The sequence below is a fragment of the Nymphalis io genome, chromosome 8 (assembly GCF_905147045.1).
Source record: "Nymphalis io chromosome 8, ilAglIoxx1.1, whole genome shotgun sequence".
NCBI lineage: Eukaryota > Metazoa > Arthropoda > Insecta > Lepidoptera > Nymphalidae > Nymphalis > Nymphalis io.
Window position 1 is genome coordinate 12531826 of NC_065895.1, and position 22870 is coordinate 12554695.

General features: G+C 34.3%; 2 protein-coding genes across 10 annotated transcripts in view; one reads left to right on the forward strand and one right to left on the reverse strand.

The window, feature by feature from the left end:
• Positions 1-22870, reverse strand: part of LOC126770117 (acyl-CoA-binding protein homolog) — a 152130-nt gene that overhangs the window by 43880 nt on the left and 85380 nt on the right. The window lies entirely within an intron of this gene.
• The window catches only part of LOC126769931 (rho guanine nucleotide exchange factor 15), a 115266-nt gene that overhangs the window by 6154 nt on the left and 86242 nt on the right, over positions 1-22870 (forward strand). For 6 of the 9 annotated variants that reach the window (XM_050488923.1, XM_050488930.1, XM_050488931.1 and 3 more), the window contains exons 1-2: positions 17097-17249; positions 19086-19120. The exons of 1 other annotated variant lie outside the window; for it this stretch is intronic. The gene's annotated coding sequence lies outside the window, so the exon portion shown is untranslated. Of the gene's footprint in view, positions 1-17096; positions 17250-19085; positions 19121-22870 lie in introns of those variants that run through there. 2 more of the 9 variants (XM_050488924.1, XM_050488927.1) reach the window with 1 other exon arrangement.

Consider the following 22870-nt stretch of genomic DNA (forward strand, 5'->3'; position numbering starts at 1 on the left):
ATCGAACACGTGTCTCTACAATTTTATCTGAATTTTGTATCAACAATCATTGTACCCGCGACGCCTTGTCTGAAATCATACACGGCTGGCTTGTACAATAAGTTTTTCAACGCATATGTATTTATTGGTAAGATATTCAAATGTTTAATAAGATCTTCCGTAAATATAATAAATAGATGAAATAATATTAATTCTCAAACGCTTATTAGCTACGGTGTTCATATAAATATAGTCATAAGTATCTTCCGCACTGTTACATGATCAAACATTGAAATAATTGAAAGGTAGCCAAATCCTTTCATTACATAATATTAACTTTCATTGGGAAGACGAAGAAAGCCGAGATGGCCCTGTGGTAAGAACGCGTGAATCTTAACTGATGATCGTGGGTTCAAACCCGGGCAAGCACCACTGAATTTTCATGTGCTTAATTTGTGATTATAATTCATCTCGTGCTTAACGGTGAAGGAAAACATCGTGAGGAAACCTGCATGTGTCTAATTTCACTGAAATTCTGCCACATGTGAATTCTACCAACCCGCATTGGAGCAGCGTGGTGGAATAAGCTCCAAACCTTCTCCTCAAAAAGAGGAGAGGAGGCCTTTAGCCCAGCAGTGGGACATTCACAGGCTGTTACGGATTGGGAAGACGATGTTTAACGGATACATACTAAAATACTAGTTGTTTCGCGCGGTTTCACTCGCGTTAAACGTTAACTCCGCCCCCGTGGGTCGCAGCGTGATTTTATATATTATATAACCTTTCGCAGTAAATGGGCCAACAATTACAAACATTTATCTTATGTTTATCGCGTTCAAACAAAATATTTAATTTTAAATAATTGTAATTAATATAGGTACACATAGAACTATTTCTAGCCTATCATTACTCACAATAGACAATGTAAGGTTTGAAATTAACAAAAACACATCGTACAGTAAGATTATACTAGAAAAATCTAGTATCAAGTATGTTATATTAAAACTGATAATTTTTGCCTTTATTAACACCAGATGCGGAGAAAAATAACTGTCCGGTCATTGATTCAGCTACTGCGTTAAGTATTATTCCAAGCCAATGGACAAAGATCATCGAACGATTCATTAAGTAATGTTACCGTTTTTACTTATTAAAACTACGATTATACGTCGAAAAGGTCATTGTTATTACCAGTAGCAGTAAATGGTCCACTGCTGGCGACTACTATTCTTAAGGAGAAGGTTTTAGAGCTTATTCCACAACGCTTCTTTATTGCCAGTTGGTGAATATACATTAAATAAGACGAAATACTTTTAGAAAAGGTACGTAGTGCCCTGCGCCTAGTGCCCCAGATACATAAATGTGTTAAAACTTTAAACCGATATATGCAAGTTTTCTCATGATGTTTTACTTCAACGAGCACAAGATAAATTATATAAATAAATAAACTAGGTTACAATCAGCAGGGCTATTCTGTGAGATCAAACTCGAGCCTCACCGCAAAAAGCGGTCGCAAAATGTCAGAAAGTCGTATACCACATTGATCATCAAAACAGTAGGTATAACTTAAGACTGTTGCCAACATTCCACGCGTAATAAAGTGAGTTCTTACAGAACTGCAGTGGCGCTAAGGTAATACACACGAATTCAATGGGCTGGATTAAAATATATAATTAGGACGCGATACTTATATTCTTTTATAATATTATCAACCATTATCTATTGTCCTTGCTGGATGAATTAAATTTATGGAGATTGTGTGCTTAATTCTTTGTGCAAATATGAAATAGATTGTTGAGTGTTGAAAACATTTTCCACGTTAAATAAATAAAATCATTTAAGGCCAGCAACGCACCTGCAAGCCCGGAGGGCTGTTGCAGATGTCCATGGGTGGTGGTAGTTACTTTCCATCAGGCGAGTCTCTTGCCGTTTGTTTCCCTTACATAAGAAAAAAAAGATTAATATGATTAAGATTTCGTAATGTGTCTATCAGCTACATTAAAACATTTGAAATCAAATAAAAGTTCGACTACAAATGTAGTCTACATTTGACTATGATTTACTATAAATAAAATAGAAAATTTTAGTTGGTAGGTACTGATAACATTTTGTTTAGGATTTTAATTTTTAAAATTATGTATACAATTGTAAATAATCTTAACATTACAATTTTGTTCCGAGTAATAAATCCTTGGCCGCATTAGTGATTGTTTAGTTAGTGTCTGATTGCTTATCACGTTGCTTCCGTTTAGGAATTAATTAACGCAAACTCGGTGTGTAATATGAAATCATACATTCTTGAAAATATTTATACAACCATTTTGAAACTTTATAACATCAGACTCAGTTAACGGAGATCCTGACACCATTGTACCGTTGACACATGTTTGACAGTGAGATATGGCATTTTGTGTCATGCTTGCTTAAGCAATAGTGATATTTTTTATTAAAATTGCTTAGCCTTAATAAACATATCACGTCATTCACGTCGTTCAGATCAAAAGCTCAAGTAACTTTAGAGAAATTGACTATAAAACCGAGATATTTTATAAAGATTTTTTATACCTAATTACAAGACTGAATTTTTTATTATTCGTATTATATTAAATTAAATATTGTGGTCAAGGTTTTTGTTGCCTTATTTTCTTGTATTGTATCTCATTTCTAATAGCATCGCGTCAAACGAATACTATCCGACGGGCTAGTGCGTACCAAAACTTGCAAAGGCAAGCATTATCCTGCAAAAGATTTATTGATTTATAAAAATAATGACTGAAATTTTTAGTTAAAGTTAATCATTACATTTTGTGTCGTGTATAAACAGTATTAACAAAAATATTGTGTGTATCAGACTTGGTTATCTTGTATTGATGTTACGGTGACGGTACTTATGGGACAGTGCCTCACAAAGCTTCAGAGAAATTGACTATAAAGCCGAGATCATCTATTAAGATTTTTTTATACCTAATTATAAGACTGAATTATTTATTAATCGTTATATATTAAATTAAATATTGTTCTCAAGGTTTTTGTTGACTTTTTTTTCTTGTATTTGTGTCTCCACAGAAGTGTTGTCCGTGCCTTTAACGTATCTTATCTTAACTTACTACCAGTATTATTAATATATAAATATTAGTTTACTACCAGGCAGCATCACAATCTACGCCAGGGTTAAAAACTTTTGACATCGTAGAGTCCAGATGACTTCTTTGTTGACTAATTACTAACTACTTTTGTGTAATAGAAAGACGACAAGTGCCGCGGAATTGCATGCATTGCTGTTTTATTTTATGTCTTAGTTGTTTTATTTTATTTCCTTATTTCTATCGTGACGTCAATGGGATAATATACCTACATATACTTGTAGCAATAATAATAATGCGTTACATATTTCATTTTATGATTCCATGGGAAAAGATCTTTAGTGTCTTTAACACTGAGAAATATTATTATAAAGTGTTCTCTGTTCGCTCGAATACTGATTTTTTTTTTTATCGCTAACAGTTTTGAACGTAATTATGTAGCAACGGCTTGATTTTATTTTCTGCTAAATATAAGAAAAGGTCTCCCGTTTAATAAATAAAAATTAATATTTGTATGTCTGTCATCGATGCATTCCTATACTATTCATTCGATTGTGATGAAACTTGGGTTAGGTGTTCTGCGTATCCAAGACAAGGTCCTGGCCAAATAAAAAACATGATTTTTTTATATAATAAATATAAATGTTATTTATAGACCCTTGTAGACGTAGGACTTAGTAGCATATAAAATATATGAAATTACAAAGTTAAAACAAACCATTACTTATGTAAAATATACAAAGCCTCCTATGATCCTGTATCGAATAGTGTTGTTCATATTTTCAGTTATCAGAGTTCGCATCCGCGGTTTGTATCCTGTAGATAAGTTGCGAATTCTGTATAATGACCCTGTCAATCTAATTGAGGAAACCCGACGAGTGACGCTTTGTTAAGTATGTGTAGTGTGTTTCACCCTGGACATTGAATCTCGTATTAAATTCACTACATACAAATATAAAGACTACAAAATGAATATTGGTTCCCTCTATCTGTATATATTTTACATTCATACGTATTTCAAAACTCATTCGACCTTAATTAACGTTGTTTAGCGGGTGATTAGTAAAACAATGCCTTGTCTTCTTCTTGCGAATGTCAAATCAATAATGACAGAAAGAGAGAAATTAATGTTTTAATAATCAGCCACTTAGCAACGTCTATAATTAAGGCCGTTTATTATAATTATTTAATTATAATTATAATAATTATTATTATTATTATAAATTAATATAAATTATAATTATTTAATAATAGAAGCCGTAGAGTACCGGCTTAGAATAGTACTCCCCCAATCTCATCCCGTGGGTGTCGTAAGAGGCGACTGAGGGACGGAGAAAAGGGGGGATAGGCAGCAGCGTCCCCCCCCCCCATAAACATCTTACCCCCCTACTGAACATCTTAAGCCCGCTAGGCCCGACCAAGGTAGCGGTCGCGGTATCGGCAGGTCAGGGGGTGCTAAGAATCACCGGTTCACGGCAGGCTACTGTATAAAACGACTTCACATGTCAACGTACAATGGATGCTCGATGAGGCTGGACCATCACCTCGCCGAATTAGAAGTAGAGATAAGTCATATAAACTGGCATATACTGGGGTTATCTGAAGTCCGAAGACAGGGAGAGGACACGATAACTCTAGAGTCCGGTAACTTACTCTACTTCCGCGAAGGTGATAACCTCTCCCAGGGTGGTGTCGGTTTTCTAGTCAAAAAGGATCTCATTAGCAGCATTATGGAAATCAGTAGTGTGTCGAACCGGGTAGCGTACCTTGTCCTAAAATTTTCCGACAGGTACTCCCTGAAGGTCGTGCAGGTATATGCGCCAACTTCGACATACTCTGATGATGTGGTCGAAGCGATGTACGAGGACATCGCAAAGGCCCTCAACGACACCTCGAAGGCCCACTATAATGTTGTTATGGGAGACTTTAATGCTAAAGTGGGAGTACAAGATAGCGGTGAATCGAAAGTCGGACCTTACGACTTGGGCTGCAGAAATCACAGGGGGCAAATGCAGGTAAACTTTCTCGAAGCGCAGGGGCTCTTTTTGATGAATTCCTTCTTTCAAAAGAAACCTCAGAGGAGGTGGACCTGGCGAAGCCCCGATAACGTGACAAGGAACGAGATAGACTTATTTCGAATAAAAGGCACATATTTAGAGATGTTTCAGTGAACAACAGGTTTAATACCGGAAGTGATCACCGCTTGGTTCGAGGCACTCTAAATATCGACTTAAAAGCCGAAAGATCGAGAATGATGAGGTCTACTCACCGACCTACCATGCTCCAAGCTGCTCAAGGCTCCGAAAAGTTCCAAATGGAACTTCCAAATCATTTACCGCGTTGGAAACCGTAAGCAGCATTGATGAGAAAACCGACACGCTGGTCAAAATACTGCAAAACACATCCCGCAAGTGTTTTCCGCCACAGAAAAGAGACAACGCACCAAAACTCTCTGCTGAGACACTCGAGCTCATGAGAAAACGAAGAGAACTACCATCGTTTTTATCAGATAAGGCCTTAAATCGAATAATAAAAACGCCGACGCGATCTCCGACGCTCCAATACCCGTGCCATCAAGGCTGCGATTGAGCAAAATCGGGGATCGAAAGTGTTCGCTCGCAAGTTTGGGAGGCCGCGTCTGACAAAACTTAAAACTGAAAATGGTGGGGTCGTTACCTCTAGGCCTGAGATTGTCAGAGTTTTATGGGCAGTTGTTCTCTTCAAGATCGGATAAACCCGTGGGAATCAGTATTGATGACCAGCGCGCCCCTCTTACGCGCCATTACTCAGAGGAGCTCCCGGTCGTTGACCAAGGCGAGATTAGGGCGGCTCTAGAACAGCTTAAAAACAACAAAGCTCCGGGAGATGACGGAATCACAACAGAGTTGCTTAAGGCAGGCGGGACTCCGGTCCTGAAAGAGCTAGCAAGCCTCTTTAATTCCTTCATCCAACATGGCAAGACCCCGGAAACGTGGAGCGGGAGTGATATGGTACTGTTTTTCCTTCGTCAAGTCCTCAAGTCGTCTATACCGCAATGTTTGAAGACGAAAGTCTTCAACCAATGCGTCTTACCTGCCATGACATACGGTGCCGAAACGTGGACACTAACTGTGGGACTAGTCCACAAATTCAAAGTCGCTCAGCGTGCTATGGAGCGAGCTATGCTCGGAGTATCTTTGAAGGATAAGATCAGAAATGAGATTATCCGGAAAAGAACCGGAGTCACCGACATAGCTTGCAAAATTAGCAGGCTAAAGTGGCAGTGGGCTGGTCACGTATGTCGTAGGACCGATGGCCGTTGGAGCAGTCGAGTCCTAGAGTGGAGACCGCGAATTGGCAAGCGCAGCGTAGGGCGCCCTCCAGCCAGGTGGACCGACGACCTTAAGAAGGTGGCGGGCACCAACTGGATGCGGAAGGCGGAGGACAGGGAGCTTTGGCGCACCTTGGGAGAGGTCTATATTCAGCAGTGGACAACGATTGGCTGTTGATTGAAACATATTTAGACAAACTAAAAGACGGGATGGCCCAGTGGTTACAATGCGTGAATCAAATTCTATGATTGAAAATTTTAACCCCGGTAAGCACCACTAAATTTTCATGTGCGTAATAAGTGCTCGTGATTGGCGGTCAAGGAAAACATCGTAAGGAAACCCGCTTGTCTAATTTCACTCCACCACACGTGTACCCACCAACCCACACTGAAGCAGCATGGTGGAAAAAAGCTCCAAACCTCCTTAAAGGTAGAGAGCGTTCCTGTAGAAGTGGGAGATACTTTTTTTTAATACTTTAAAACATAAGTAATGTCTCATTCATACTCTGTAAATAATGTCCCTATATTGAATACAGCTCTGCCGTCCAACACGACATACACACAAATTAAAATAATATGGTTTTAAATGGTATCTACTGGTTTTCATTACGTATTTTTATTACATAGTGGTAAAAATATTTATAATATGACGTAATATATGTCGTGATAGTAATAAGTATTTATGCGTTTACCTTTAAAATATTTCCTTTATTAATACAAAATGTTTGAATAAACATCAAAGAAAATCAATTGAGGACAGTTTATGAAGTGATCATCTCATGCAGTCGTGCATTAAATTGCCTGCGCCTGCGCCGGATATCTACACGTTACTGTGATAAAGAATAAAACGAAACAGATGAGTCTATTTTATTCTAATCTATAAGTATCTAGTATTTTTATGCGGAATATATAAAAAAATCCTTAATATTAATATAATATACAAGTGTGTACACATATATACATATATTTATATAGAATATTGTTCAAGTAGGTTTCAAAAAGCGTTATACGTTAAGCGTTACAAGTTTGTCGTAACGTGATTACAAAAGTCGAATAGCTCTATACTTTACAACGTATAACTACTTATAAATGTATAATAATATTATTTTTATATATAGTGTATACACACACAGAAAAATATTATTTATTGTATACTCTGTACTTCGTGGAAAGTCCTAAGAAGACTATTTTTAGAACGTAAACAATTAACAGGCAATCCGTCGCGTCTGCTTCATGAGCTAAATTATTCTTTATCGTTAGTAGTGGGTTAACGACCAGTCGAGTAAATAGCGACAATGGCTTCGTTGCCAATAAATGATTATGATTTTTTCGCGAGCAACAGCTGTCTATTTTTCGAATATTTAAACAATGATATATTTAAGTTACTGAAACTTGAAATATGTAACGTACACTTATGGCAAACTAGGCCGCGTGTGAGGGGGGAGTGTTAGGTAGCCTTTTCTGTATGTTTGACAACGTGCAAAATTTCATGATGATCGGTTGAATAGTAATGATTTGAAAGCGTAAAAAACAAACAAATTTACTTTCGTATTTATAATATTAGTAAAGATATGTAGGCCTTAAGTACGTTTTACTTTTACGGTCGACATATTGACGGAGACGTTCTCGCGAAAAGCATTATGCGGTTAAACACCTGGAAGTCTGTTGACGTTCAGGGTTGTCCGCTAGTTTCGAGTAACGGATTTTTGTTTGTCAGTTTATGTGGCAGTTAAAACGAATCGATTAAAGTTGTCGAGACATTTTAAGATTGCCATAAAAGTGTGATTCTACGCTTTTACCGTTTCACCTGAGTTCTGTGTGCATTTTCACTCGAAGTGGGTTAGGTGCAGAAATGTACAAATTTCCTTGAATTAATTAATTGGCAAAACTTCATTAGAATTTTATAGCGGTAACGCCATTGACATGACAACCTGTTAACATAAGTCGTTTATTGTTATTCGTTAAACATCGCTTGTTACGAGTGTGTGTTGCAAAATAATCCTAAACATTAGCTTTCGACTCCCGCGCAAGGACATATCAAAGTGATCGATTTACGATGCCCGTCGCGTCTACGATGGACAGACCTACGGGTACTCCCACATATGATACTCAGAAAGTAATAATTCTGTTTTTATTGAACATATATACTATGTAAAATACAAAGTTAGTAAAATAGTCAATTTTATACATTAAAACGTTAATACGCTTTCACGTGTCAACTAAATTATACATTACCAAAAATGATGGATCCTATGATAATATTCATAAACATGAAGTTAGCAAGACTGAGGACACTTTGTCGAGAGACAAACAGTTCTCAGTGTGTTCGATACAACATAAAAAAAAAAATTAACATCTCTGTCACTGTATCCAATGCGTACAAATATCACATTTTTTTATGTTGTACTCTTTCTAACATTAAACGTATTTTTATTAATAACTGTAGACTTTTGTAGTCTAAAAGTATGAATTTGTAAGACATTCTATTATTTAAGTTTTAACATTCTTCTCTGTTTAAATTATTTTGTTCTCATATTTTTAATGGAAAGTATATCTATAAAATTGTTTTTTATATGTTCGAATTCCAAAACGTTTTTACGTTAGTGTTCTTGTTGATTTATGATGTATAATGGTACACTACCGAGATTTATATCAGAACTGGACATGATCTGGCATCGAGAGTAATCCTCACCGCGAGTAGCGCTAAGTTTTTGAATATTATAATATAGTTAATAACTATACGTCTAGTAACATTTGCGTTACGATTTTAACTTTCCAATTTTGTGTATGCGGCCCGTCACGATTTGCCTATGCAAAGATACAAGCTCAATTAAATGCCTTGGATAAATGACGTAAAACTGTTATATTTTAGATATATTCAAAAATGTTGTAAAACTTGTTTTTGCCCGCGTGTTAGGGGAACAGGAAGATGTTCCATATAAAAAACCGTATGTCCTTCTTTGGGGTAAAGCAAGTTTGCTTCGTATCACATCAAAATCGTGACAAAAAGCGTGACAGGCAGACAGACTTTCACATTTATAATATTAGTATAGAAATAACCTGCCATACATGGTATTTATATATTTAAACCAAACCTCCATTTTACTTCAGCTAAGTCCAAACTGAATAACGTGACGCAGGATTTTACATTATAATGTAGTCGACGAGCCGGTTGGCGTAGTTGGTAGAACACTTGCCTTTCACGCCGAAGGTTGTGGGTTCGATTCCCACCCAGGACAGACATTTGTGTGCATGAGCATGTCTTTTTGTCCTGAGTCTGGGTGTAATTATCTATATAAGTATGTATTTACAAAAAGAAAAGTAGTATAAGTAGTATATCAGTTGTCTGGTTTCCATAGCACAAGCTTTGTACAAGCTTAATTTGGGATCAGATGGCCGTGTGTGAAAAATGTCCCACGATATTATATTATTAATGTAATGATTTAAATGAAATAACGTAATTTTTTCGACTGATCTAATTGTAATTTAGTTTTTAATTTCATTTTTAACATAATTATATAAGTGGGATTTAATTGTGTTTCGAGTACACAATGAACTCACTAAGGCTTACCGGATAAACGCAAACTTCTTTATCAACGTAATGCACTATATCAGTTAGTAAACATTAGTAAATACATATTTAAACGAATGTAATTTTGTCATCTGTTTTATATCCAAAGGATATAAAATTTATAATATTGCCTTATCTTGTTCATTACCTTATTCACGTGGTACTAGGAGGTGCCAGGAACTGAGTAAAAAAAAAACTTGTCCCTGCATGACTCATGTCAGAGGTGTGTATTTGCAAGAACTGAAAGACAGCGCCGTCTTACCGGGCGCCTCAGGCAAATATTTTTCAGCGTCATTTATTTTTTAATGTTATTTTGAATTAAGTATAAAATTTTATTGAATCGCAAATATAATTATCATTCTATGCGAAACTCTCAATCCAATTTTATTTTAAATAATATATATTTTTTAAAACCGATAACTTTTGGTAGAGCTGCCGAAAAAAAGAGAACCAGTTACTACTAGATACTAGATACTAAATACGCTCCTGTAAAATAACCAGTTGTTATTTTACAGGAGCGTATTTAGCTTTTGAAGGGTTTTTTTTTTTTAATTTCATACTCTGCGCTTAAGTGATAATTAAAATATTCGATGGATGCGAGCGATTCGCGATCAAAAATAAAAACAATGAAATATACACAACAGCGCTAAAAGAAATAAGAACGCCTTTGTAGTCTCCGTAAAACCGACAGGCGGTTTGCTATTAGCGGTTAATGAGCTGTTCATTCAAGGCCCCGAAACGCATTCCAATCGTAAGCACGATTCCTTTCATATATGTATACGCACCTTAAGTTGCTATGTATTACCAATGATCGAACTTGAGGAAATATGATTACGTATTAAATAAATAAGACTAATTAAAGCAAAGACCGAACCTTTTACAATATATGCTTTACTTGAGTAGATTTTTAAAAGCAAAAATTAATTTTATTCATCTTTAACATAATTCGTACGAACATGGTAAAATTGACGATTTTTCTATACATTGCGTAATTAGTTAATTGAAATGTTTAAATAAATTATGATCGAATAAAATCAAAATATATATACTTCATATAACGTGATTTACGCATCCTTTTTTTAACGCTGGAAAAACGCGTTACGCGTGTCCCCCACGAGAACAGAGGGGGGGGGGGTATGTGGGGCACGCCGGTATGCAAGGCGCCGAGTGCGCCACGAACATCGGAATACCCACTAAAAAACCAGCTGTACGCTTTCCGTCTTAACGTGGAACGCCACGGGATCGCTTTCGCATGCTACCGTGACGCTCTGACGGCCGGCCCGCCTATGCCTCCATTCTCTAGGTTCCCAGGGTACTGTGAACCCCGGTGGTGGCGGTAATTTACGCATCCTAACCTAACAGATGGGATGGTTGGCGTTCTATGGGGGAGGCTTTCGTCCAGCAGTGGACGGCAAAAGGCTGAAAAATAAATAAAAAGAAACCTAACAGATAAACTATTGAAATTTTATGCGTTTTATTGTAAATTGAGTGCTCTTTTCACAAATTGTCAACAGTTTACTATTATTATTTATATATTATTATTATATATTATATTTAGCCGTCTAATTGCAAAGCTGTACGCTTAAGCTTGTGTTAAGAGTAGGAACGATCGCCACGGTAGCATGCGAAAGCGATCCCGTGGCGCTCCTCGTTAAGACGGAAAGGGTTCCGCTGGTTTTTTAGTGGGTATTCCGATGTTCGGGACCTCTGCGAGCAATAGAGTTGGCAATGCTCCGCAGGGAATTGCCGTAGAGAGAGAGAGACGACTTCGGCGTCAAATACATTCGTCAAATATAATCATTGTAACAATTATTTATTATAGTCCATGACATTCGTGTTGCTTTCTGACATTTTACGATCGTGTTCTGCGACGAGCTTCGAGTTTATCCTTTCAGAATAGCTTTACAGTAAATAGAAGTGCTAATATGTAAGAACTCACTTCATTACTAACCCGTGAAATGTTGACAACCGACTTATGGTGATATATTACATATTTTGATGCGTGTATTCTTGAAATGTTATAATAATAATGATCAATATCGCATATAACTTTATGATATTTTACGACCTTTTTAAAATAATAAAATACTCGACTTCTGTACAAATCGACGTAGGAATGAAGTCTGAGCTCCGTACTTGTGTGTCCTTTTGTTCGCTTCGGAATACGTAATATTTCCCTGGTATGTTGATGGAACTTGAGCTTGTACTGTATTAACAAGCTGGATACATTACTTACTAAAGGTATGTTATAAGATTAAAATTACTTTACAAAATTATTGTAATTTCCTAAAATGTCTCAAATCATTATTTGGAATAAAAAATTAACACCCCTTTTTAAAAAAACTTATATAAAAAATATATATTCTAGTTATCATTATAATACAATAATGACTAAATATATAAATATTTAGGTTATTGACATTAATGCATAATAAGTTTTTCTAAAATTGTAGGTAATTAAATATAAAATATGAATTTGCGAATTCGTAAATGATAGAAATGAGTCATTTTTACGTCGAAAACGGTGCACATAAATTCGATCTTGATCTTGCTCTTTTCGTGCCCAAACTAGTTTCAGTTTAATAATATACAGACGTGGCTATTCTAGGTGATAAAAAATTATAAGGTTCGTTGGAGTTATTAATGAGTTTTACAACATACAAGCGCCTGATCTAGACCGAGCCTGTGTCTCAGACGTTAGTCTCTTCATATAACGTTATAAAAAATTTTAAAATACTAAAATCCACACTTTAAGATTATTAGATATAATAGAAATAGTCTATTAACGGTAGTGTGCTTATGATAACAAACCTTTTTTCCATCTACGGACTTATTATTTGTTCGGTTTGACTACAGTAAATGCGATATGTGACATAATCCTTCACTACATACACACAAAATAAAATATTTATTCTTTCAATTGCGTTACTTTTAATGTATCTCAAGCAAATACTTGCGTTATCTCGACTCAAATTGGTTTCGTATTAATTATCTAAACCTCGCTCGACTCTAGAACGTACTCAGAAATCAACTTTTTATGACATCGTTAAAAAAATATTACGCAAGGTTGTAAGTAATCCAATCATATGTTTGATATATTCCAAGAATGCTAACTTTTTAGATCTATATCCAATAAATTTCAAACGAGTTGCGCAGGAAAATTACTTATTTGGATCTTATTTGTTTTTTTTTAATGTTTAATGGGACACCGTCACCCACAAGTATAGAAATAATTTGAAATGAAAATATTATTCAAATATATTGTGTTCTTTTCACTAATAGTTAAGTACTATCGATTTAATTACACTCCCTCCAGAAATCAATAAAATATGCAATTGCATATAAATTACAAGATACGTTACGAATTCTACGAAGCAATTGTGCACATTATTTTTTATTATTTTTTGTTAAATATTCTGATACAAATTTAATTTGTAAGATTAATATTTATTTATTTAATAAAATAAGTACCTATTTTATGTATATAAAAAAAGTTTTAACTCTCAAGAGCGCTAAACAAAACGCTAATCTTACAATTAATGAAAATACTGTTGAGATAATTATTTATGATAATGTTTTTAATAAGATATAGCTATTATTGATGTATAATCAAAGATTCTACTGAGAGAATCCTCACTTACCTAACTATCAGAAATGCACTAAGCATTGTATAAAGGAAATCCAAGATTTAAGCTCAACCAACAAAAGCATTTCTATGGAGGAACACTAACTAAGGTAGGCGGCTTAAAAGTTTGCCAAATGTTTTTCATGCAGTTAATCATTCCATAATGTGCATAAAGGATATGAGCAAGCGAATGTTGATTCAAAGTTTGTTTGCCATATTCATTTAGTTAATCCTAGTTACCAAAAATCTGTATCTTCATTTTCTCGTTTGTTCGTTTGTTTACTCTGCGTTAAGTATTTCAACGCCTCGACCGTTCAGAAATTTACTATTCATGGTTTTTTTTTTTTTTTTATAGAATAGGAAGGCGGACGAGCATATGGGCCACCTGATGGTAAGTGGTCACCAACGCTCTTAGACATTGGCATTGTAAGAAATGTCAACCATCGCTTACATATCCAATGCGCCACCAACCTTGGGAACTAAGATTTTATGTCCCTTGTGCCTGTAATTACACTGGCTCACTCACCCTTCAAACCGGAACACAACAATATCAAGTATTGCTGTTTTGCGGTAGAATATCTGATGAGTGGGTGGTACCTACCCAGACGAGCTTGCACAAAGCCCTACCACCAGTAAATTAAGATAAGATTACTTTTTATTCTGATTCAGTAAGTTTTATTTAAATGAAACTTTCAAAAGTTATTTAGCATCTATGACATCAGTGTAATATCTTGTGTGGTTTACGTAAATTTTAATGTAATACCTAGAACGCGTTAAATATAGTTTAACTCTATTTTGTGGTGAAAATTATGGTTAAAAATATTTTTGTGGTGAACAAGCTATGCAATCACTTTCTTATCTTTAGGGCCATCATGAAAATTAGGGTGACAGTGAAAGCGTTAAATATAATATGCCTAGCAATTGTTTACTTCCTCAAACATTTCCGCCTACTCGTCAATACTACTACGACTAGTTCCCAGAGCCATTACAAGACGTTTGCGTCATTTCATTACATTACATCTCATTGTCTCATCTACTACCGAAATTAGATAACGTCTTGTCACTTAGCTTGGGAACATTTCTTTTAGCTTTCCATATATAAAAGTAACGTAATTCTTCCTATTGTCCATCCTTTGTTGAAAATTCTATTGATCTTTTTAATTTTCTCTGTCAAAAGACAGTGAGACAGACATTAAGAATGAAAGTTATTTTTTTTTTGAAAAAAAAAAATACTTTTCACAATTATAGTGAGGAGATTTTATGTATTTCTTGATAGAATTTTTTTTGTTATATACTCATAGTTATTATAATTTGTAGATTATATTTTACGCAATGGTCGAGTCTGCTATATCTTTTAATGGTATTATTTAATACAAATGTCCATGGCATACGAATGTCTCTCGACGTATTTGGTAAGAACTGCACGTTCCCATAAGCTATTAAACGCTAGTAGCCTATTAATATTCGCCTTAACACCCTAACGGGTTGTGCAAATTGCACTTTCTCTTTTAGTGTTTGTTGTTGAAGCAATATTTTGGCCCTTACATATAGTATTCATGATAGTTTTTATGAATTACCAGAAAAACGTATCAGTTTAATCTATCGAAAGCATTAAATTTGATTTAAAAGTTGTAATCATTCGGACTTATAAAAATTAAATATATGTGACATATATTTTTACAAATAAAACTACTTGAAGTTTGAGTAAAATATAGGGCGATCTCTTCGCCCGCCAAACTGCCGGAAATTATAACAATGCTTTACCTTTCTTTCATTGGATCGATTGCAGCGACGTGCGGTCCGCATTATTGGCGACGTAAAGGTCACAAACACCCTCGAACCTTTACAATTGCATCGAGAGATAGCAGCGCCGAGCGCTTTCTATCGACTGTATCACGGCGAGTGCTCTGAGGAAATATTCTCTCTAATTCCTGCTTCCCCCTTCCTTCTCAAATCTACGCGAGCTGGCTCTCGATGTCACCGCCTAACTGTAACATCAATTCCATCACGCACAAAAAAATTTGGCAACTTCTTTCTTTGCCGCACTTCCAAAAAATGGAATTCCTTACCAGCTCACGTGTTCCCTCCTCTTACAATCCGGGTTCCTTCAAACGAGGCGTGAAGAGGCATCTTGCGAGCCGGCAAGGCGAGGGCGACTAGTGCGGAACATTCTTCCCGAATGTACTGGCCGTCGTCGCGTTTGACTCTACTACCACTTACCATCAGGTGGAGTAGTCATTTGCCCTCCCGGCAAATATAAAAAAAAAGTTCTTTTAAATATATCCTAATCTCTCCATAACAGGAGGTATTACTGATGGTAGAGCTTTGTGCAAGCTCGTCTGGGTAGGTACCACCCACTCATCAGATTTTCAACCGCAAAACAGCAGTACTTGGTATAGTTGTATTCCGATTTGAAGGGTGAGTGAGCCAGTGAAATTACAGGCACAAGGGACATAACGTCTTAGTCCTCAAGGTTGGTGGCGCATCGGTGATGTAAGCGATGGTTAACATATCTTACAATGCCAATGTCTATGGGCGTTGGTGACCACTTACCATCAGGTGGCCCATATGCTCGTCCGCCTTCCTATTCCATAAAAAAAATAAAAACTTTTCGTCGAAATAGTTTTGTAAATAGTTCGAAATACGTACTCAAACTATTATATATTGAACTTTGATACAAAATAAACTCGCAAGCGTAATATTATAAGGAAAGTCACAATTTTGCGCGTGACTGTTTGATAACTTCAAATTGTGAAAGTACCGTAAATTTTGAATTTTGTACGTTGATGTCACTTTATAGGTGATAAATAATAATACAAACAAATTGTTTTTTATTGCCAAGCCACTGTCAACAATGTTGGCTATTTTTTATTAGGAAATGTCTCGGAAAAATATTTAATCAAGATTTTTTCATTAGTTTTTTTGCCATTTTACCTCTTTATATATACAAATAAAAAACAAATGTAACGTTTTTAAAAACGATTACTCCTTTTTTATGCAACCCGAGAATGTATGTACTACCTATTCTACTCTGCAGTGTTGCCAGAGTCCAATCGTGTAATACTACGCACGATTATCAGCTTCGTCCTTGTTGTGGAATGCATATTTGTTCTTACTTTGTGCAATGTTGATAACACGTTAACTGTAGAATCATTGCCTCATATTACAACTGTGACGTGTACAAATAAATTCATGCTTTTGTAAATTACTGTTCGGAAATTGAATCATTGAATTGTCTTTATTAAAAGTATGTTAAATGTAATAACTTTATTACGAGTACCAACAAAGGCGAAATGCAATGTAAAATTAAATTACAGTAAAAAGTCTAGAATAGAATTTGTTGAGTACCATCGAGTAATATTTAATTTTTACTTATAAAATAAAAAATTCTCGCATCGACATTGAAAAATACATACCAAGGATTTTTGTGTTTTCTAAATCATTATCGTCTAATTACATTTCTCGGTTACGCAAATCATCCCGAGAATCGCCTTCGAAGCCTCTCGCCAGTTCACCGCGGCCCGTGCGCATGCGCACACGCGCACTCGTTCTGCTCTCAGCTAGTGTCAGTGAAGTGTCAAATTGTCAATGTGTGTGTACTTATCATCCCTTTATACATTACGATAGAGGGATAGATGTCGCTGTAATTTAATAATACTGGATTTCCTTATGTTTTCTACGGTGAGTTCGTTTGTTAATGTATATAATATGTGTATTATGCGTTTCAAATCTGGTTCCACCTGTCCTATGTTTGTTAGCTGAGTTACGTCAATATCTACAAATGTACAGCGTGAGTTTTCATTTACTTGACACGCGCTGTTTTATTTTAATTTATAGTATACAAAATTCCTTTGTTATATTTCATCATAAGAATTTGATTATTGTTTTTAACTATTAAACGGCTTGATCGATTATACAAACGTAATATTTGGGATTCTAAAAGTAAACAACCTCTTAAGATATTCTATACTTTACCCAAAGACTTTAAAGTACGCAGTGAACCGATTAAATGAATTTTTTATTGAATTTTGCCTCTCATCCTTGACGATAATCAAATTTAAAATCAATAACAATAAAAATAGACTTGAACCCTAAAAATCAATGAGATTTGTTATCTCTAAAATGCTGTCTCTTTAAGCAACGCTGATGGTCACCCATATTGAATATAAAAACCTACGACAGAAGTCGGCTACATCAAGGTAGGAGAAACAAGGCGACGGCGTGTCTATATGATGTATTCATATATGTATACCTCGCCTCAGATTACGTATTGTAAATATTAAAATAAAAATAATTTCTAAATATATTATACGTATAAAAATTACTTGGAGCTAATCAAAGAAATTGTGTTTAGTTGAAGACTTAATGCATATTTTGAAGTTGTTTTTCGTTTAAAAAAAAACTTTTTATATTCTATCAAGACATATAAATAATCACCAAGTGTTTCAATTCAAGTTTTTTTTTATAATTTAAGCACTTAATACGTACAATAACAATAATTATATATTGTTCGTATATTCTGATATAATATGCTGAAAAATATGCTGAAATTTCAATAATCTGTACATTTTGTTAAGATATTTTATATTGATTTAAGGTTTTGTTAAAACGAAGTGTTTATAATCTTTGCACACTTGTTAAGGATATAATAAAATTGCATATATAAATTCTTAAAAATAAAACAATAAAGTGAAAACGGTTTTAACTATTTTCTATAAATTGTACAAATGAATTTAACTGTTTTTATTAAAAAAAGAAAGTTTATACCAGAATTAAAAAATGAAACAACGTCCATGACGTAATCATATAAAATGAAATTTTCAAATTAAAATTTTAATTATAAGCAATACAAATATGTATTAAAAACGATGATATAACCAATAATATAACACCACCTATCATTCATTAGATAATGTATTATTATTCATTATAGAGAGTTTGACTTCTAAATGAATATATTTTAGCTTATACAGCTGCGAATCTTGTGATTCCAAGTTCACTTTTAACTTCCTTACCCCAAATGATGCTACAACACAATACAATCCTATCTCCCGGATAGCAGAGTCGTGTCTTAATGCCGTCCCATCGAATAATAAGCTTAAAGGAATAGAGAAATTTACTTTGCTTATACACACTTTTGTACACTACAATATCTTTGCGGCCTGGATTCCGTTAAGAATGCCGTATGAGAAACCAGTTCAGAAGATATAATTTTATTAAGTGCCAAAATTAAGAAAAAAAAATGAATAATAAACTAGCAAAGCATTATATTATTTTTATTTCTATATTAATGTACAATGTAAAAATATATTGCATTTAAACAACAAAATTAAATAAACATGATATATATTTTCAAATAGGAGTACCTATTTACCTCTCCCTCCCTCCTTCCTTCACTCTCTCTATCCTATTTATAATATACAAATAATTATATAAATTATACCAATATAATATGTATTAGGAATGTGTTCAACAAAATAAATAAGTTTTTATTTATTCAGTTGTTTTGTTTTCCAGATGCTTGTAATATGTTTTGAGCGTGCAATAGCGCGGTAAGTTTGAGTTAAAATATTATTATAAGAATATATGTATATATTGGCTAATATTAAGGCTATAGAAATTTTCTTGTACCTAGTAGTTATGATTTGTGTTGTTCGATAGCGCAAATGTATTCGCAGATTGATAGATCATTATGCGTCTACTTCGTCTCGCAGATTTGTTCGATCTCATGGACACGGTAGCTTCGTGATAAAATACTTCTCTTAGCTAAGGATTGCCGCTAGATACAAACAAATTTAACACTTTTCAAAAATAGTTGTAGTAATAATTGCAACAATTTTTGTTTATATGATTTTGCCGAAATGACCGTTTTGCTACCAGAAACGATTTGATAAACTATTTTAAATTCTAATAGGAATAATCTATTTCTAACAGTCGACCTGAATTATGATGAATTAACAGAGTATATGCAAAAATTTTCATTATGTTAAAACTCTTGAGTATCATCATCTTTTGGACATAGGTATCCTCACAGGCGCGCCAATACTCCCGGTCCTGTGCTAGATTCATACATTGAGCACCCGCCATTTTTATAAAATCGTCTGACCATTGAGTATACAACGCCTATTTATTTATTTCTTATAATAGAAAGCTAACGTTGCATAAAATATTAATATAGTCTTATACGTAACATATATGTATAAAATGAAAAAATAACAACAAATTGTATGTCCCACTTAAAGGCTAAATCGGCATGCATAATCTTAAGATAAGAACAAGAAGATACATTAAATTAGTTCTTAGAAAAGCCTACTTTTAAAAAAAAACAAAACGTTCTGATCTCCCTATCCGAGTGCGTTATCACCGAGACCTGATTTATCTTTCATTCCACTTTCATACGTAATGTGTATTAATAACTAAAACGTGCTTTAAAATATTAACGTTAGTCATTTGTTCTGTATCAGCTGTTATCTAAATAACGATTTAGTTTTTCGTATTAATTCATGATTTGTGATTAATTGCATTTTACAATCTGACAACTGATCCGAGGGCAAAGGTTGACTTTAGTGAACAATTTTCAGTTAAATACATTTACGTTCTTATAACATTGGATATTATATAACATTGCTTATATTATTATACATATATATTTGTTCATTCTCGATTTTAAATGTATCATAAATTATTCATCGATAACATTAATTTTCACTTCGGTTTAATTTTTGAATTGTAAATTTATTGAAATTACAAAAAGTATTAATAATATGACTTATTAAAACAGAAGCATCTAAAAATTCTTGATAAAATTTAATAGATAGAAATATTTCCACTGCTTTTTGAAGTACCGTTTTAGTGAGTTTGTATCTTTGAGATAGCTGGCCCAAACCGGTAAAAATAATGAACTTTCCGCCGTGTCGCAATCGCTTAATCGAACGTCGTACTCAAACCTACATACATTAGGGCTATTTTGTAAACAAACTCTAACCTCATTGCAGAAAACGGTCGTGAAATGTCAGAAAGTGATAGGCGACATTGATCATTATAATCATAACATTTAAAGAATACACGCATCAAAATAGTATATCCAAAATAGCATAAGTCGATTGTCATCATTTCATGGATGAGTAATGAAGTGAGTTCTTACAGAATAGATGATGGAATTAAAGATTCCCGTTGCTCTAATAATACGATGCAAGTTCAAAAATATTAACAGCGCATAAACTTTAATGTTTTATAAAAACCAATGTATTTTATTTCTTCAAACTTTCTAGTGAAATTGTGTATTTAAATAGTTTCTATTTTTAATATTTTTATCGTTATTAGCACGTTTTTGCGAGTATGGCTTTAATTGTTTCAAAGGTTGACACGTTTTGTTCCTCAGTTTAACAGGACAAGTTGGACACGATATACTTTACACGTCAAGTTTTTATTTAAATATCATGTAGTATCTATATATAAATTGAACAAGAATTGTCTTTTTTTTCTATATAATTGTTTTAACATAAAAATGACACAACATATGTATTATCATACAAAGATATGTATATCATACAAAGATATGTTGTTGCAGACATTTTGTAGTTCTACACGTCTAACATATAAAGTTTTCTTGTATCTGTTACAGTTTTTATTGACGTTTACTTGGAAAGCGCTCGGACAGGCAATAAACTATCCGACTTACACTATTTGCATAATAAACCATGCTTTAAACATTATACAACATATTATAAACATACCGTACAGCCTAAGTCCGTTCTGAAATAGCGTGCGTTCCGTATCGATTCGATTAGTAGTTTTGCATATATACGAAAACCGTAACAGCCTGTGAATGTCCCACTGCTGGGCTAAAGGCCTCCTCTCCTCTTTTTTGAGGAGAAGGTTTGGAGCTTATTCCACCACGCTCCTCCAGTGCGGGTTGGTGGAAATATATACGAAAAAAACAAATAAAATATATAGAAGTAATATTCGTAACAATTATCTTTGAGTACAAAACAAACTACTAAAATACAAAATAGACAAAGTAATCGTCTAACACTTACATGGACTCACCACCAGAAATTTTATATAATATGCTTTATAATATGCCTAATGAAAGACTGCCTTGCCTAGGTAGTAATTACCTACTTACGAAATTGATTACAAAGTAATTAATGCCAGTCTCAAATGATTTCAATAATTTTTGATACTTTTTTTAAATTGTTTAAAAGAAACTCATTAGTTGAGGTTACTCTAATGATACATTACTCTAATGAGTTCCTTGACGGTTCTTCTCGGTAGAATCTCATAGGCATTATATAATAAGACTAGCTGAGCGGTAAACATTTTTACTTGTAATGAAGTTATTATTGAGGTTCGGTTAGTACTGAGCGGAATGATTTATTTACTAAGTGCGAAAAGTCGCGTTGGCCACAACATCCGACTATCACGAAAAAGTCTTTTCATTTTTCGGGTTAATATGCAGCCTGTGACACTCACCAATAATGTGGCTTTCTATTGGTAAAAGAAAAATCGGTTCAGTAGGTCCAGAGATTACCCCCTACAACCTCACAAACTTTACCTCTTTATAATATTAGTATAGTTAAGCTAGAAACAGTTATTATATATTATATTAATTAGCCCTTTCTCAAATTCAAACCACCGTACTTCACTAATACAAAAACATTGAAATCTTCTTTTCGTTGCTGCCTATATCAAAGGCTAGCCATCGGCGCTAACGATATTATTGCGCACAAGTGCGGGTGACGTCTACACACGCAGATGCAAGAAATCGAGTACATTCTCATAGTCCGATGAAACTTAACCTGACATGTTGTAGGAGACCAGAAAACACGAGCAAGACCACTAACATAGGAAGTCAGGTGAGCATTCGTTGCATGGAAAATCCTTGTAAAATAAGAAAAAAAAGTAAATTAATAGATAAAATAAAATAGTTTTTGACTAGTCCGACCAATTTGAACTCGACATCTCGATATCAGCAGCCTTATAAACTAAGTCATTACAACGAGTAAATATATAAAATGACACCAGCTAATCAGAGATAAATATCGTCGAACGCCATAAGACAGCTAGATCTCCGGTGAAAACGAAAATCTCCTTAGTTCTTGTACAAACAATTTCATATCTATTTGAAGACCGACTTTTTATTTAAACACTCAAGATTTCTCTGAAACAAAAAACACATTTCTCGGAGGTACCGCAATTTTATGCACAATTATCTAAAAAACATTGACACTTAATTATTATTTATGATTACGAATATGAAATTATTTAATGACCCAAAAGATATTTTGATGAATGGTATA